The following is a 10493-nucleotide window of genomic DNA, read 5'->3' on the forward strand; positions in this document are numbered from 1 at the left end:
TTGCTGCGGTAAAAGTGGTGATTACGGTATCGTGAAATTGTCATTCATTATTACGAGAAAAAGTTTCTCCTGCAGGGACCTACAAGTGCGATGCGTGGGTGGAAGGTGTTATTAGTTCTGTTCTTTGTTGTTGCACGAGTATTCGTTCATTCTTGGGCAGCGCACAACGCACGCGAGAGAACGCAGGGCAGACGCTTGTGTCCTGCGGTCTCTCTCGTGTGTGTTGTTGTGCGCTTCTCATGAATGGATACATTCCAAATCACCCGCATTTCGATTCTACTACGTATATTCTTCATTCGAAGTGCAAAATTTTCTTTAAAAAAAAAAACAAAACAAAAAAAAAACTGGCGATCTTAAATTACAGAACATTGACTTCGATTTCTCAATTTTTTTTCAGTTATCCTTGCAGATGAAACATATGAAGACTTGAATCTCGGACACGGCATGCACCAAGAAATTCCCGAGGGGCACTTGAGCGGCTTCGAACGCGGCTTGAGTGATGTTGACTACTCGCCTCGAAGGTTTGTTCAGAACTATTCTCTAAATCACTGGGGTTGTCTGGTGCGGTAATGTAAAGTATCGACGATGAAGTACTTCATCTGCAAGAACGATGAAATAAATTTCTCCCAAATAACCTTTATTTTTCTGCAAAATGTTCACCCAAGCATTACAAAGGTACATTATAAATACACAGCTGTGGCCTGTCCTGTCTATCCTGCGCATTAATCCACCAGGTAGCCCAACAAGGAGTCCTCCCCGAGATAGTCATGCCAACCGCTTAATCTATCGAAAGTACAGGCAAGCTTCAGAAAGATCAACAATGGATCTAATTCACATGAACAATCACATAATTGAGAAAGTTAAAGGAAAGACGGGCAGCATAACCAGAGGAAATATCTGCTATACTGTCAGTCATGATAATAGCACTGTCCAACCAAAGGTTAATTAGAACTAGCAGACAAGAAAGCCAAGGAAAGTATAGGGGATGGTATTTGTGATAATTACGAAGTAAATGCGAAGAAATTAAAGTGGAAGACACAACTTGCCGCCGGCAGCGACCGAACCTGCGACCTTCGAATAACTCGTCCGATGCTCTACCACTGAGATACGGCGGCGGTGGTGGAGAATCGGACGCCTTATTAGAAAGTCGTAGGTTGGGTCCCCGCCGGCGGCAAGTTATCGTTTCGTCCACTTTACTTTCCTCACATTCTTCACTCGACTGCTGACCCGAAGGTCGCGGAATGAAATCCCGGCCGCAGCGGCTGCGTTTTCGTCACAGGCGAAAATTTTGGAGGCCCGTGTACATTAGATTTAGGTGCACGTTAGAGAACCCCAGGTGGTCGAAATTTCCGGAGCCCTCCACTACGGCGTCCATCATCATATCGTGGGTTTGGGACTTTAAGCCCCAGGTATTTATTACTTGCTTCCCATTTACTTCATATTTACTACAAATGACATCACCTATATTTTCCTTAGCTTTCGTGTCTGCTAGTTATAATGAATGTTGTGTCTAGCAAAGAAAAATATTACAGCATATCCACGGGTGAATGATGAAGAGCTTGGGCGAAGCTCTGATGCAAGCATGGTTACACCGTGAAATGTTCAGTGGTTTCGCCCAGCAGTAATCAAAGCGATACGCCGCTTTGATTACTGCTGCGCTCGCTTGGCGGCAGCCTCTCGAGCTCGCACCTCGGGATCCTGCCGACGAGCACGAGACGCAGCGGCCTTCCGCACCCGGCGCTCCTCGTCGTCCATGGTCCGCCAAGCAGCACGATCCGGCAAGCGCACTCATCCACGTACGGCGACGATCAAGAATGAGATAACGGGCGCAGCAGCCAATCAGAGAGCAGCGACACCTATAACGTCATCTAGCGTGCAGGGTGCCGCTTTTTTCTTTTGCACACATAGAACAGCGCCATCTAGTATATCGCCACCCAAGTGCAGTTTGCATGCATCTCTACGGGACAGCGCCATCTATTGAATGATACGGGAGACGGGACGGTGGGGGAACGCCGGACGAAGCGACGACCGACCAGGTGATGCTATAAGGAGCTTCGCCCCTAAAACTAGCCCTTAAAAGTGCGCTTCTTATCAGTTCAGCATAGCCAAGGGCCACACGCCAGCACTGTCGGTGAACAGTCACGAAGTGCCGTTCACGTCCGGTTTCCCTAATAAAACGCAACAACGCCCACCGAGCGGCTCGGCAAGACCGGAAAGGCCAATGCTCTAGACATTTTTTGTTAGAGGGCGGTTGTCCAGCTGGCCTAGTGCGGCTGAAAGCGCTGCTCTTTCGGAGCTATACAGCGAGTGCACTCGCAGCAGAGAAGGTGCGCGATTGTTTAGCTGCAACCCTATAGAGTTCACGCAATGGGCTATCAGCAACTCCAATACTGAATGAATGCGTTCGAGAATGGCACTTCAAGCCGTCACGGGTCACGTTAGTTGGAGATCAGGGTCCCACGTATGAAGGCGTGGGCTTGTAAACGTAGGCGAATTCCACAGGTTCAGCGTTAAATGACGTGTTAGGACACTCAGTCGTATTGCTGCGTCAGATCTTGATAGGGCAGTGGCGATACTGCTGACGCTCTCTTGGGCGGAAGATAACAGAGAAATATCTGAAACATATAACCCTCAATTGAGGTGAATGAGGAAGCTCCAGAGTTTAGATTTTCTTTGAAATAATGACAGCCGGTAATGAGGCCACGCAGAACAAAGATAACGATGAATGATAGCGCGAAAAGCACTTGCCGCAGGCGGAAGCCGAGCCCACAGCTTGCGTGCAACGCATGTGGTGCTCTCTATTTATCTTCAATAAATGCAAAAAGGCTCCCAATTCAGTCATCTATTGTAGAATTTCAAGTGCGAAATAAACGACGAGTATCCTAATAAGACCTGTAAAGATTCCACTGATACTTCAGTGTGTGTCTGTAAGAAATGCTCGAAATGATTTGAAGTATATTTTCGTGAACCTTAACTAAAACCAAACGGGGCGCCTGACGACAAATGACAGGAACAGTTCTTCGTCATTGTCCATACATTCTTATCAATACATTCGTCTGCCACATTTAGCCGTGAAGGGACGTAATCTCAAGGAAATCTATAGCGTAACAATCCTTCAGTTTTTAATGTTGAAAATCGCATACATTACGATAGTCGCATGTAATGTACAAGCATTTATGAAAAAAATTTTAACACACAACTTGTGATATGTTTATTCAACAGTTTCTGCAAGCTTGGATAAGTGTGCGTCAACTGTGCTAATAAGCTGAAAAGTAGACGGTTGTTGTTCATGCTCAGTTCAACATGACTATTTAGCAGGCTTTTGCTTTCATCGCAAAGGGTCACTTTCAGACGGCTCGATAGCTCATTTTCAAGTATATAGTGAAATATTTTTTCTCGTATCGGAGCTTTTCGTGAACTTTTTGCATGTATTCTGTTACGTAAACTCGTGAAAACTGTTGAGAATAGAAAACCGCGAGTACGTTCTGCAGTCATTATGCATCAGTGCATTGGAGGGTAAGTATTGGCAAGTCATCCTGATCAGCTTACCACTATCTTAGAAACTAGGAATGTGCAAACACGGCACAGAAGGCACAAACTTGGATAACCATGTGAATAGTGACATGAAAACAGGTGTAACATCATAGCGACGGCAGGGTTAAAATGTAATTTATCAGTTAACGCTTTTACTCCATGTTTTACTAGAAGAGAAACTTGGGCTAGTTGGTGATTCATCATTGTGAAGGAAAAACCAGCGCTACAAATGGACGAGGACTAAGGAAGAATACACGACACAGGCGCTGAACTCGCAACTGAACTTTATTGGAAAACACACGCCCACATATATACAGCAGCTGACTCGGTCACATGACCGAGTCAGCTGTTCAGTCAGCCATGTTTTAGTTAAGGAAATGAAGCTAGACAATGTGCAACTTTAAGGGAGAGTCCAAGATTTCAGGTAACTAGTTGGCGTGACAAAATTCGGTAATTTGTAGCAACACCATGCAGTTAGTCGATCCCAGCCTGAGATAATTGTACGACGCTTAGTGGAGACGTTGTCTTGCTGTGAACATCTTATACTGTAGGCCGATAACAATAGGCACCCAGACTTCGGTGCAGCGGCAGAGTTGTGGGCGACTGCAATACCTGCATTTTACCGAGAGTAGACGTAATTTCTTTGAACAAACTGACTTTTCTTCCCCGACTTCCCTGGCAGGTCGACACCCCAACCTCTCCAGCATAGGCCTAACAGCCGATTGCACAGCACACCAATGGCCGTGTTGTCGTCCCGGTGTACGAGGTATGCAAGCCTAATTTGTTTTCCATGAGAATGACTTAGTTTGCGTAGTTTTGTCCCAAACATGCTGGAGGGGAAATTGAGGGCTTCAGCTGCTTTGAGCACCGTGGGAAGGGTCGTTGGCGCAGCAGAGCTTTATTCATTGGTGTGTGTGTGTGTGTGTGTGTGTTTGTGTGTGTGTGTGTCCAGCTCCAGAGATTAAACTGCCATTTAGGGTAGTGCTGCAAATTGGGTGCACTAAATGCGGAACTTACAGCTGTTATACGAGTTTAAAGGGACACTAACGGCAAATATTATGTCGACATTGATTGTTGAAATAGCGGTCCAGAAACCTCGTAGTGCTATTTTGTGCCAAGGAAGTGCTTATATTGAAATAAAATCACGTTTTAGTGGTCCGCATCGCGTTAGCGCACTTTAAATCACCCGCCTAAGAGCGGTCGTTCTCACGTCACTGTTGCCGTGCCCAACGTTGCCCGCCTTTACTGCGCGACGTCTTGCACTGGCGGCGTGCACCATTCAGGCATCCGGCAACATCACATGCATGCGACATTTTGTCGAACTTTCGGTCAGAGCGGCTTTCACGAGCGCGCAAAACACACGCGGCAGTACACGATACCGAAACTACCCCTGAGACGCGACCGCGTGAGCGAAGCAGGGCGCCGGGCGAAACTCAGTTCGGCGAAAACGGAAACTTTGAACCACGCTGCGTTCCCCAGGTCAACGCCAAAGAGGTTCTTTTTTCCATGGATCAAACAGAAACTAAGACGCAGCATTTTATTACGTCTCTTGATGCACGGAAGGTTCTTTTTTTATTGCAGCTAGTTTGATTACGAGTTATTAATTGTAGTCGGACTCTCTCACGTCATCGGGATCATTTCCAAAATGTTCCGCTCGTGGCGCTCATCGTGCGATACATTTAGCTTAATTTCTCGGTAAATAGGGCACTGCTGTTGATAAGATTGCCGTTTTAGGCGTTGTCATACATTGAGCTTACACGCTGACGTTTGCCTTTACTGTCCCTTTAAGTTTCTTCGTTCGCACTGCATCTGATGGCCTCAAGTTGAGTTGCACCGTTTAGATGAACTTGAAGACGTATTTGCAAACTCTCGCAACAATTCCATAAAGCTCACTAATCCAATGTATAATCGCAAGAACTTGCGTTCATAACGAAACATTGTCAAATGAGTGGAAACATCGGTTGAAAAGGCGAACGAAGATGGAAGGCTGAAGTTCAGTGAAGTTTAATCAAGTCCGTGTACTACCAATAATTTTTTTTTCGAAAGTCTGCCCTTAGGCATAATATTTATTCAAAAATACACATATAAATTTCCTTCGTGTATGAAGTCCAGTAACGAGCGGTGGTGAGGTCCACTAATCCAGCGGTCAAGGTCGGGTGGTCGGCCAGGCCTGAGGCCTGTTGCACGTAGGTGACGACGACGGCTTAATTGTAGACCCGTGCATGTCCACAATAGGTGTGTGACAGTTACATCGCTGATTGGAGCGTCGCAAAATGGGCACGATGTACCATACGGGCCGCGGTACTTTTGCGCCCAAAGGGTGGTCACGGATGGGGTAAGTGCAACCCCAACACGAAGCCTCCGCAACGTAACCTCCTCTCGGCGGGTTAAACCACCAGGGAGGTCTGACCCACACGGAGGTATAAGAGCTCGTGTGGTACGTCGGAGGCTTTCTTTTCCCGTAGCATCTGTCCTTGAGCATCCTCAGGAAAATGCGGTAGTGGGTGCGGTGTGACTTGTGGGTGGGTTGCCAAATCAGCTTTGACAAGGTCCGGCAAAGCGGCCCGAGGCACCCACTGAACACGTATCCGCACAGATGCGGAGGCAGCAAGATGGTGAATACTATCCGAGAGTGACGTACACCGATACACTCGTCGTATATCGTGGATAGCTTGCGTCGAGTCCGTACGAATGAGGAGCTGAGAGCATCTGTCAGGTATAAGAAAAGGTATCAGTGCTGCCAATCCGTCACGTATGGCAGCCAGCTCAGCAAGGTGAGCCGGTGGTGCGGGATCCGCAAAATACGAGCATGTCTGGCAAGCCTCTGGTATTGATGGACATACAAGAGCGGTGTGAATGGTGGTGCCACTCACACTGGCATCAGTATAGGCGATAATTCTTAAGCTGGCTGAACCGCAACACTGTTCCTGTGGGCACTAGCACCAGTGTTAGCTCTAGCAATTATTTCAGTGTCCATGTTCAGGTGAGATCCTAAAGCAGGTAGAATTGGCCGGAGCTACGTCGCTTAAAATGTCAGTGTAACAATGCTTCTCCGAATTTATTGCGGCTATTATGCTGTTTATAATCGTATGTCGTCGTTAAAGCTTGTGCGTGTATGTGTAGATATGTCAATATGAAGACTACTCTTCGTGCAATACGATTCAGCTGGACCCTCCTTTTGTGTGTCTCAGCCCTTATTAAACATCCTGGTTTAAATTTAGCGATCTAACCGAAAGCGCTCAACACGAGCTGTGTTGTCTTCCTTTCTTTGTACTGTCTGTGTGTCGGCGCTGTTACTAGAACATGACTCTGTACTGGCTCGCCGAATTGGGTACGTTTTTTCAGTGTAACACAGCATCTCGGAGCACTCGCTCTAACTAGGGAAAAACGCAAGAAAATGGCACATGATTCGCGGTGTTTCAAAGAAAGACTCTTGCAACAGGCGTGCATGTGACCATGATCAGTGATCAAGCTATATCGTTAGGGGAGTCCGCTGCTCTTAAAGGTCTAGCTTTCATCCGTCATGCAGACTTTTTGAAGCTATATTTGTGGAATCGCGGTGCTTCTGCTTTGCAGGTTTGTTGCATATACTAGGTATAGAAATGTCTTTACAAATGAGTATGCACGTAGCTGTCAAGATGCGACGATCATCGTAACTAGTCACCCATCGGATTCCGAATCATTGCCTTTCTTGCCTTCTTCCAGTGCAATTCTCGAAAATGTTCTGTTTCATATCTGCATCCCTACCAGGCATCTATAGCACTTGCTATGAATTGGCTATCCCCATGCAGAAGCCACACAGGGAAAACTGTGGCCTTAACAGAGTGGACTCGTTTCAGGCTCCACGTTGCCAGATCGTCAATGCCTTTCAACATGAGCGGACATGATGGGACAGTTAAGAATCTATTCCCGGTTAGTAGCGCTTTTTACTATCGCGATGAAAAAACTCAAACAGTGCATCACACACTCCGCTGTTATTTCTTCACAAGTGGTTGTAACCTGGCTGTTAATAGAAACACTGTCGTCCATGATGCATTAAAGGATGACTCTAGCGTCTTTCTTTACTGCCGTAAAAGTAAGAAAGCGATGAGAACAAATGCCAACACCAGAGAACTAACATGCCGCACTGTTCCAATTTCTTTCCGCCGCCCCCTGTACCTGGCAGTTTACTGCATTTTCGGGGAGGCCCTGGTATTTGCATCCAGTTTGCGTTAATATGGCACTTTCCTACAATTTATTTCTCAACGGGGGTTGGGGAATTGGGACATATGTAAAAGACAACTAAATGGCCTATTTCGGCGCACTTATTGAATAATGCTCGAGATCAGACAGGCCAGCGCCATTCACGACCGCCGGCTCTCCGTGTGTTAAGGAATCGTGCTTTAATTCAATGACAGTGCATTATAACACCCCGCCGCCTTCATTAAAAAGCTGTGTGCTTGAAAGAAGCACATCAAAACAACGCACGTAGCGCCTCTGTTAGAATCTCGCATGGTTGTTCAAATTGAAAGCCAGATCTAGTGCTGCATTTTTTACACTGCAAGTTATTCTGGAATACCTTTTCACATCGGCGTGGAACTAACCCTATGTGCCGTTGACGTTTGTCTGGCATTATATTCCGAATTTTATTTTTCTTTGTAATTCTTAGTCTTTGCCCACTGTGTATGCATTTGATACTGTGTTAAGTCTGTCTATACCAGACCGACTTTTCCCTCGTCTTTCTTAGTGCCCCTGTAAGTACAAGACACGGGAGGTGGGTTGTTTAATGACGGGGCCCCAAACTGGCTTCCGTTCAGTAACATTATTGGGACAACGAAACTGGAATCAATGTAAAGGACAATGTTGCGTGGAAACTAAGGACGTGTTTTTAGCATGTTTTAGTAGTGATGCTGGCGAAATATTGAGAACCACGAAGCTGCACGACATAGGTTACTGGCACCCCATAGACACGGGCTAACTGCTGAGATGTCGCCGTTTCTTTAAGGCGAAAGCCTTAGATGCCTCAGAAAAGGTAAAATTGACCGGTGTCCCGCGTCATCGGCGCCAACGCGAATGGTTCAATTATGATCACGTGATGACATCACCATATGACGTCAGAGCGCCAAATTGGACATTTACATGACATCGTCGCTTCTTCAAAGGTGAGTCCGATCACGGAGGCAGTGCAAAACCACGTTAGGGGCGGAAAGCTTTCGGTGGGTGGCTGGGCAGATCAGTATATCGAATGAGAAGACTGCTTTCGCCTTCGAGCAGTCTTAGGTGAATGCATGAGGGACCCTTTGATTTGTTTTTCACCTCGAACTCTACTACATATTGCCACGAGCACTTCTTTTTTGTACTTCCGTGTAACCGATCCATTACACGTATAGCCACTGCTTTTTGCAACCTGCGCCCGAATGCGTGGAAAGCTTCCAGATTATTTTAGAATCTGCCGATAGGCTTGAGCGCACAAACGCGAACAGTTCAGATTGTCCTGGAACTAGCGCAGCCACCAGCGATAACGACTCGAATGTTCGATGCCACATGTATAAATGCCGGCAAGCCTAGCCGCAGATCAGATTAACGGCGGTCGACGCTCTGTTCAGCAGCTATCAGTGTACAGCGGGCACTGCTTGCTGTAGTTTGTTTGTTTCCAGGCCACAAGTTGCCAAGTGGTTTCATCTTGTACACGCAGACTGCTGTCTTCGTCACCGTCACGACCCCGTGACATCTGGTGGAGGTGCTGTTCGTTAATGTTCCAGATGCCCCCGTCAACTCGTGATCCCAGCCCGAGTGGCGAACAAATCGACGCCAACCTCGACTAACAAGCTAGCCTCCGGCAATAAGGCTTACCACCAGAGTACGGGCCTGTACCCGATAAGACCCGGAAAACCAAGGCCATGACCAGATATCACGGGGTCGTGGCGTTCACGAAGGCAGCAGTCTGCGTGTACATTTGGCTGAACTTGTGGAACTACAGCAAGCAATGCACGCTGCACACTGATAGCGGCGAACTGAGCGTCGGCCGTCGAGAATCTGATCTGCGGCTAGGCGTACCTGCATTTATACATGTGGCATCGAACAATCTGGTCTTACACTGGTGGCTGCGCTAGTTCCAGAACAAACTCAATTGTTCGCGTTTGTGCACTCAAGCCTATCAGAAGATTCTAAAATCTGGAAGCTTCTCACACATTCGGGCGCGGGTTGCAAAAAGCCGTGGCTATACGTGTAATGGATCGGTTACATGGAAAACCAAAAACGAGCGCACGTGGCAATATCATGACAAGCAAGGTCGCCGAACGGGGCAACAGTCAGTAGTTGTGCAACGCCGGCGAGCTTGGTGTCCGTCATTCATGCCGGTCGGCCCACCAATTCAACGAAGCGGGTGTTAGCAGCAGCGCGGAGAAGGCGTCGATTCCGCTGGGGGTGCAAACCAGCAGAGGAACGGACGTACACTGGTCCCGCTCGAAGTTTCTTTCTTGCGCGACCACTCAGAGAAACATAATTACGCCGGAAGGGCGCGGTCACGTGCGTTTTATCTTGAGAGATTAGCAGAGGTCTCATGCCTGTGGACGTGCCGTTTTCTCGCCGCTCGGTTTTCGTTGAAGAGATCGACTGCACGAAGGTCGCTTCGCTCGCTGCAGTGGCCGCGTTTCCTTACCCCAGCATTTTAAGTTATAGCAGGTCGGAGGCCAAAGGAGTCTGCTGCTAGCCTTACATCATATAACATTCAAGTTGTGGGTTCGAGCTAGTTCGTACTCCATGATCAACCCTTCTTGCGCAAAATTTTCTTAAACAATGGACGAAACAGACACGGACGGGTGCCCGTCCGTGTCTGTTTCGTCCGTTGTTTAAGAAAATTTTGCGCAAGAAGTGTTGAACATTCAAGTGTGTTGCTATCGCATTCATTGATTCAGCGAAACTGGCTTTTCGCGTTTGTGAATATCCATGCTTTTTTTTTCATTCTTTCGATGTAATGA

This window comes from Rhipicephalus sanguineus, chromosome 1, assembly GCF_013339695.2.
Source record: "Rhipicephalus sanguineus isolate Rsan-2018 chromosome 1, BIME_Rsan_1.4, whole genome shotgun sequence".
Lineage (NCBI taxonomy): Eukaryota > Metazoa > Arthropoda > Arachnida > Ixodida > Ixodidae > Rhipicephalus > Rhipicephalus sanguineus.